Genomic DNA, 9,075 nt, shown 5'->3' with positions numbered 1-9,075 from the left:
TTCCTTAAAATTGCTTCAGATTTAAATGTTTCACATATTTTTTTTTACTAATATTGTGTTCCACCCTAGTGCATTAGCCGACTTAAATTTTGAGTCTATAGATTTGTAGAAGTCTATCAAATTCTGTCCAGATCGAGTGATATTTAAATGTATGTATTTGGGACAAACCTTTATATATAGTCCCCAACACATTTGACGGATGTGATATGGTATCGAAAATTTAGATCTACAAAGTGGTGCAGGGTATAATATAGTCGGCTCCATCCGACTTTAGACTTTCCTTACACTGAAAAAAATATTGTCGTGAGGTCAAAGATTTCATGTCTTTAAAATACGAATACAAATTTTGCTTAGCATAGAAGACGCATTTCTCTTGAAAAAAAGTTATTTTCCTTGTCCAAAAGTCGATAAGCTTTTCAATGAAGTCGTATTGTCCTTATAATTAAGTGATTTGACTTAAAAATGGGTATCTTAACATGAAAGAAAAAATGTATAGGCTAAGGTCAACTTGACTTTAATAATTCAGAAAAATTCTTTAAATTTAATGAAATTGTCTTTAAATTTGTTGTCTTTTTGCATCTTGACTACAAAGCAAAAAATCGTTCAAATATAGGACATGTTTTTCAAAACTTTATTTTAAAGAAGTTTTTTACTTCAAACATAGCATAATTTCTACTGGAAGTCGAGTCCTAATTTGGAAAACAAAGTGTCCGTTAACTCGTTTTTAAAGGACTTTGATAGCATATGAAGAAAAAAAGCTGAGAAAGCGAAAAATTAAAATTTTCTTCCTAGAAGCAAGTACACAAAACCTAAATTTAAAAGAGAATTGTGTCTTAAAAGTATCCTTACTTGTATTCTCCGCTTCTTTGGCTCGGAATCAATACCAAATTTTTTAAAGTAAAGACAAAATCTTTGGAACCGAGTATGCTTTTTTTTCAGTGTACTTGTTTTATTTTTGGAATTGTTTCTATGACCAATTTATTTGTTTAAGTTTTGAAATTTTTTAATAGGCTCTTTGATCAGTTGTTTTTAATTTTTAGTAAATAAAACGATATTCCTTCACTTTTTATTTATTTATTTTTATTATTTTGTTATTTAGTTATCTCCCCAATGGTAAAAAACGGTACTTTGAAACTGTACTTTGACGATTTAGGTAATTTTTGTAATCTTGCGGTGCAGTTAAACTTTATTCTTTACAAGACACACATTTGAAGAAGACCTCTTCTTCAGCCATCCCTTGCATCCATATTCTTTTAACAGGTTGTCCCTCTTTTCCCCTCTTAAAAAATAAAGCTAGTTTCAGATTTTTTATTTTTGCACGTCGACATTTTATTTTTATTCGTATTTCACAACAAGTTAGCGGCACAATTTTTTCCTCGATGTTATTGTTTATAAGAAAATATCGATTTTCCATTGGTTTGTCAAATAAAAATGACAGTGTGGTCAATGCACACGATTTTAATCAAAAAGTTGGACACGAACGTTATCGTTCGGGTAAACCTATAATACATAAATAGAACAAAAGAATCGAGTAGGTGCAGCGATTAAAACTAGAAGGGTCCATATGAGAGAACTGCAACCGGTGGCTTTTTTGCTATCGACTTGAAACTTGGCACAAGTAGTTGTTATCGATGTAGGTCGGATGGTATTGAAAATGGGCCATATCGGTCCACTTTTACGTATAGCCCCCATATAAAGGGTCCCTCAGATTTGGCTTGTGGAGCCTCTAACATCCAATCCGGTTGTAATTTGGAACATGGTGTTAGTATATGATCTTTAACAACCGTGCCAGAATTGGTCCATATCGGTCCATAATTATATATAGCCCCCATATAAAACATTCTCCAGATTTGACCTCCGGAGCCTCTTGGAGGAGCAAAATTCATCCAATCCGGTTCAAATTGTCAAAATTTTATTTCTATAGAAAATTTTGTCAAAATTTTATTTCTAGAGAAAATTTTGTTAAAATTTTATACGGTTCATAATAAAATTTTCATCATTGTCAACATTTTATTTCTATAGAAAATTTTGTCAAAATTTTATTTCTATAGAAAATTTTGTTCAAATTTTATTCGGTTCATAATCATGGTTGCCACTCGAGCCAAAAATAATCTACCAAGATTTTATTTCTATAGAAAATTTTGTCAAAAGTTTATTTCTATATAAAATTTTGTCAAAATTTTATTTCTGTGGAAATTTTTGTCAAAAATTTCTTTCTATAGAAAATTTTGTCAAAATTTGTATTTCTATAGAAAATTTTGTGAAAATTTTATTTCTATAGAAAATTTTGTTAAAATTTTATTTCTGTAGATAATTTTGTCAATATTTTGTCTACTTTGTCAAACTGAATTATATACGTATTGGATCGATCTTTTTTGATTAAATACATACCACGTATGGACTTACATACAATTTAGAAGATGGTGTTTGATGGAGGTTTTAAGATACCTTGCCATCGGCAAGCGTTACCGCAACTTAAGTAATTCGATTGTGGATGGCAGTGTTTAGATGAAGTTTCTACGCAATCCATGATGGAGGGTACATAAGCTTCGGCCTGGCCGAACTTACGGCCGTATATACTTGTTTCGTATTGCAATCTTACCCACAAAATGTCGGTGGTGAGTAAGACACCAATACCATGCGATCTTTTACATTGATACAAATGCGAGAATAAACACACCAATAAAGGGTGATACGGTCAAAATTTGGTCAGTATAAACTTCACGTATTTCTTTCAATTGTGCATTTAAAAAACCTGAACACCCCTCATTTTGAAGGTGTGTGTGTGTAGAATGTTGCTCCTATTTTGATTTTGGAATTCACTCTTCAATTGTCAAAATGCCGTCCAAGCAAGAAGAGCAGCGAGCGTATCAAAATTTTGCATCGCGAAAATCCGAGCTACTCGCACGCAAAGCTGGCAAAATCGCTAAAAGTTGCCAAATCAACCGTTACAAATGTAATTAAAGTGTTTGGGGAACGTTTGTCGATAGCCAGGAAGTCTGGATCGGGGGTAAATCGAAAACCGGAAGCCGCTGAGACGACAAAGAGAGTTGCCGGTAGTTTCAAGCGAAACCCTAACCTCTCTCTCCGAGATGCCGCAAATAAGCTGGGTGTATCGTCTACAACCGTGCATCGAGCCAAAAAACGAGCCGGACTATCGACTTACAAGAAGGTAGTGACTCCAAATCGCGACGATAAACAAAATACGACGGCCAAAGCGCGATCCCAGAGGCTGTACACGATGATGCTGACGAAGTTTGACTGCGTGGTAATGGACGACGAAACCTACGTCAAAGCCGACTACAAGCAGCTTCCGGGACAGGAGTTTTATACGGCAAAAGGAAGGGGAAAGGTAGCAGATATTTTCAAGCACATAAAACTGTCAATGTTCGCAAAGAAATATGTGGTTTGGCAAGCCATCTGTACCTGTGGCTTGAAAAACAGCATTTTCATAGCTTCCGGGACTGTCAACCAAGAAATTTACGTGAAAGTGTGTTTGAATAAACGTCTGCTGCCTTTCCTGAAGAAACACGGTTGTTCCGTACTGTTTTGGCCGGATTTGGCATCTTGCCATTACGGTAAAAAGGCCATGGAGTGGTACGCCGCCAACAACGTGCAGGTGCTTCCCAAGGACAAGAACCCTCCCAACACGCCAGAGCTCCGCCCAATTGAGAAATACTGGGCTATTGTCAAGTGGAACCTAAAGAAGACCAAAAAAGGACGAGCAGCAGTTCAAGGCAAACTGGCTTTCTGCGGCGAAGAAGGTGGACAAATAAATATTTATATCAACATCGACATGGTAAATGGTATGACGCTACAAAATTTGCAAAACGGGGAACAGCATTTACTTGATAATAGTCCGCAATACATTGAATAAAGTTTATCCCATAGAAAAGAAGTTGCCTTCAGGTAAGTATCGCACCGATTTATAAAAAAGGAATATTACAAAAGTTTCCATAAAAATTGCAGGCTTCATACACCAACAAACACAAATACTTTTTACGTCAAGCCAGCTTTTTTATTGTATTAAGAATACAGGACGAGTCTAAGTCGGTTTGTATTTATATCTAGAGGCTTAAGGAAGAAATTTCTGGCAAGTATATATTGAATTAGGTTCGTTAGTTTGACCACATAATTGCAACCTAATAACCATCTGTCATTGGTATACAAACATTACCTATAAAAAATTGTAAATTGTAATGTAAATTGATCTCACATATATGTAGATCAAAAGCCTTTGTTGTTAGCACCTTTTGTATTTATTTTCGTAGTTTATTATGATTGTAAATCTTGTAATAAATTAATAAAATCTCAATATAATGTGCCCATTTGGTATTGGAATTTGGTTAGGATAATAGTAAAGAAAGTCGAGGGCGGTTGCACCAACGAACAAAACAATTAATATGAAATTGTGCAAACCAATGCAAAGTTGATCCAACATACTACCATGTAGTTACAATTGCCAAATGTTAGTTGTGCTGACAGATATCATTGATAGTTGATGGAACCACCTGCTTTCGGTTGGCAAATAATTCGGTTTAGGCAACGAATTTGTTTTCTGGGTGTATTATATATTCTGTAACCCTTCTTCTAGAAGAAGCAATGGGTATGGTGTTTTTTATTTTAACTTTCTTTGACGTCCAAAGAAGAACTGCTTTAGTATTCCTCTTCAAACTCAATGTGTTTATATTTCCTTGCGCGTGTATGTGAAGTGGAGGCGTTTTGCGTCAAAGCAATTTCAACAGAGCGGTAAGAGTTTTCATGCAAGTGTTACAGTTGTCCTAAATAGAGGGTTTCGCTAATAATCCTACTTGTTTTTACTTTTGTTTGGGAGAAAGAGTTATGTAGTCTTCCTCTCAAGTACTAGCTAATTTGCTAGCATGATCGTGTTTGCTGCTCTCCACTATTTTTATAACTTTTTCCAAAAGAGCCTTTTTTGTTTCAAGTCATAAACTGTGGATGCATCAAAACTGTACGCCGAGGTAGAAGAAAACTTAAGACTACGTCGTGTCTCGCTTCTCGACTAACTCTCGAGCAGCTCCCTCCCAAACTTCAAAAATTAGTAACTTGGCAGACTACGCCGTGTTTTTCTTCTCGACTAACTCTAGAACAGCTCCATCCCAAACCTCTGGTCATCAAATGCAATTTAGTTTAGTCCTTGATATTAGAGGTCTGCACAATTCCTTTTATATGCAGAGTACACGTCTACTTGTTACTTGAGTATATCTAGTTGGGAGAGTCGCAATACAATTGGCACATATTTTGATGAACACCAAAAGCTTCGAGTTACTACTTATTGGTACTCTAATGTCTTCACTACCAACGAATACATATTCCTCTTTCGCTCTTATAGAAGTGTACTCCGACCGATCACGTCGAGTATGTTCCGAGAACAAAACTGCATGGAGTACATGCGGTTTGATATACAGAACGGCTAATGTTAAGCTAAGTGCGTGACATACATACATATCTTTGATTAATAGCAATGAAAAGATTTGCTTTTCACATAACTGAGAAATACTTGTGGTACAACGTGAAATGTACAGAATAGAGGTGTGCACGTGACACGAAATTGTCGTGATTCACGAAAATTTTCGTGATTCGTGCGTGAGTCACGCTCATGGCAACAGCGTGAGTGTGCGTGAGCGTGAATAACAAACCAAAATGTCGTGCGTGAGCGTGAGTCACGAAAATAATATCTTCGTGAGTGTGCGTGAGTAACGAATTACACTCACGAAAATATTCCTGCTCACCAACATAAAACGCTTAAGAGTTAAATTCAATTACAATTTTAATGACACCTGGGATGTTAAGAGTTTAATGACACTCTCGATTTTAATAATGCTCATGTTTTCAGACACTTCGGCAAGGTAAATTAGTCATTAAAACATTCGTGAGTCACGGTATTTTTCGTGAGTCACGATGTTTTCGTGCGTGAGTACAAATTTTCTTTTCGTGAGTGTGGATGAGCGTGAGTCCTACCAAAAAAAGTATTTGATAAGCAAATGTTCTCTTTACTTTACTGCATGCGCTCTGAGAGAAAGAGAGTTTATGTACTATATTCGATAACGAATTGCATACATGGATTGAAAAGTTATTCGATGCAGCCCTCTACTTGATATCATCCAGCCTCTAGGTGTCCAGCACCTGTGAGTAGGCAAAGCATTCTCAATTTCCTCCAACTTATGCTCTGGAACCATACGTCCACTGCTCCCCTGTTTACAATAGCCATCACAAGACTGCAACTGACCTTTTACAAGCTGGCAACTCATCCGAAGAACGTTCCGTTTTGCCACTTCAAGAATTCCATTCGCCCATTTTAAAGAATTGTTTTGTTTAGCGGATATTGAGCTTGGGTCGACTGATCCTAATTTCTTTGGGATATACAAAGCATTTCTGCGTTCCTTAAACCTCTTCCTTGAGGGGTTACCCCCTTTTTATGTCGTTACCTTAACAAAGGTTCGATTTGCCAAAGATGTGTCACAAACTGTCGACCCAGGTCGACTAATAGGGTCTGATTCTTGGTCATTACCCAAATTAAGAACTTCAATTGAAACCCGTCCACCGGGCCCTGAAGCTAGCAGCCCAATAGATGACTTTGAATTTCGCTGCATGGTGGCTTAATGGACCACAACACTTGAAATTCGTAATAAGTACTAATTACAGTTATTGTTTTATTTTGTAGTGGGATTATGTATTCAATTTTAACGATGAATCGCATCGTTAAGAAGGGATAACAAGAAAAATAACAGCCAAGCTATTCGGTAGTCGTTTTAATCAATCTGGTTGGTTCAACAGAAGAAAATAATCGAGAATGTTCAGCGAATAAAACTAGAAGTGCCCATATGTAATAGGTACTTTTAGTTAATGTGGTATCACAATGGACTGAAAGTCTAAGTGAACCTGAGATCTGGCTGCCACTTTAACCTAACCTAACCTTCGATATAGTCTTTTCGCCGACATCGATTACATCGCCTCAAGCGGACTTAAATGTAAATTATCAGTTTTTGTTTTTATTAATCCAAAATAAGAATTGCTTTTGCAATTGATTTTGATGATGACCTAAGGCGATTTGTTAGCCTTACTTAAAATCAAATTTTTATCTCTGGACTTTTCCATCTCTTTTCCAAATGATTGTAATTTTGTTGTTGCCTAAGGTCATCGATAAAAAATCAATTCTAGGAAATTGTTTTCCTTCTAAAAGACGTCAGTTTAGCAACTATTGAATAAGTGGACGAAATTTAAGTATTGCACTAAGCATGTAGGTGTTAAATAAACTTCATTGGAAGTACTTCAAAAATAATGATTTTGAAGGTACTTCCAATATAGCGCATACCTAAGTTGGCCCTCCAGTAACACAATTGTTGTTTTTTGCGTAAAATCTCATTTAATTACTAATGACACAAACGTTTTTATTTATTTTTATTGCAGATAGATTGCAGACGAGCCTGAGTAAATGTAACTAATATAGGAAAAAAACAACGCTGATTGAGTTCGTCGTCATGACAGCTGCTACTGGCCAACAGACCAGTGTAAAGTGATAATCATTTGGGTAAGCACTTAGTTTCACACCTCCCTTCCTCATACCGATATCTGAAAAGCAAACTAATGTTTATGGGAAATAACTACTTCGGGGAAAAATGAACAACGTTTTTTCCCAATATTGAGTTTTTCAAAACATATTGTTGAACCAATAAACATTTGTTAGATATTCCAGAGATTTTTTGCGATGTTTACTGGCTTGAAGTTCTTTTGTACAATTTATAGGAACTACGCTATTTCTTTTTATTTTGTGTTACTTTATTGTGTATAATTTTTGGTGACTTATTTCAGTTAAAAACAAGTAATTACAGCAGTAAGTTCGGCCGTCATAATATTATCATAATAGTTTCCTTTGAAAACTCTTCGTCGTAATGGGTTGATAATATATAGAATTTCAGGGGGGTTCGATGACGAAGAGTTTTCAAAGCCGATCAGTTCACCCAGTACGCTTCCCGAAGATAAATTTAAAGATTCTACCTGTGAAAACTAGATCAGATTCTGGATGTAGAAGAAACATTTTTATTTGAGTTTTAGAGGAGTCATAAACATCTCGTGTAAGTGTGCAAGAAAATAATTAAATAAAGCCTTGGTATGAAATCTAAAATATGTAGATTTTTACCCCCATCATTCAAATGATTACGATCTTCAAATGATTAAAATCTTCGACAATTTCCATGATTAGAGCGCCTCGAATATCATCCAGAAGTGAAATCGGCCTTATCAAAAACCATGGTTTATATACGACCAAGGACTTAAATCGGGAGATCGGTCTATATGGGCACCGATACACACCAAATTCAGCACACCTAGTTGTGGTTCTGAAAACCCTAGAGAAGCTACACCCCAAATCGGAAAGCGGGTTTGTAAGGTAGATATATCAAATTCTGTACCGATACACAATATATTCGGAATACCTATTTATGGTCCTAAACAACCTCCAGATTGTAAATTCCAGGAAAATTGGATAAAAACTACGGTTTATAGAAACTCAAGGTAAAATCGTGAGATCGGTCTATACGGGGGCTTAGCAAACCATAGATCAATACACACCATATTTGGCACACCTATTTGTGGTCCTAAAATATCTCTAGATTTCAAATTTCAGGCAAATCGGATTGAAAATACGATTGCTAGAAGCCCAAGAAGTAAAATCGGGAGATTCGTCTATAAGGGGATTATTCCGAAACATGGGCCGATTCACAACACCTTCGGCACACCTATTTGTGGTTCTAAAATACCTCTAGATTTTCAATTTTAGGCAAACCGAATAAAAACTACGGTTTCTAGAAGCCCAAGACCCCAAATCGGGGGATCGATCTATAAGGGGGCAATTCCGAAAAATGGACCGATTAAAAATATTTTAGGCACACCTATTTGTGGTTCTAAAATACGGTTTCTAGAAGTCCAAAACCCCAAATCGGGGGGTCGGTTTATATGGGTGCTATATCAAAACATGGACCGAACTTGGCCTGCCTGCAGACAAAAGACGAATCTGTGCCAAATGTCAGGATGATAGCGCCTTTATTGAAGACT

This window comes from Haematobia irritans, chromosome 2, assembly GCF_050003625.1.
Source record: "Haematobia irritans isolate KBUSLIRL chromosome 2, ASM5000362v1, whole genome shotgun sequence".
Taxonomy (NCBI): Eukaryota; Metazoa; Arthropoda; class Insecta; order Diptera; family Muscidae; genus Haematobia; species Haematobia irritans.
Note: the sequence above shows the minus strand (reverse complement) of the source record.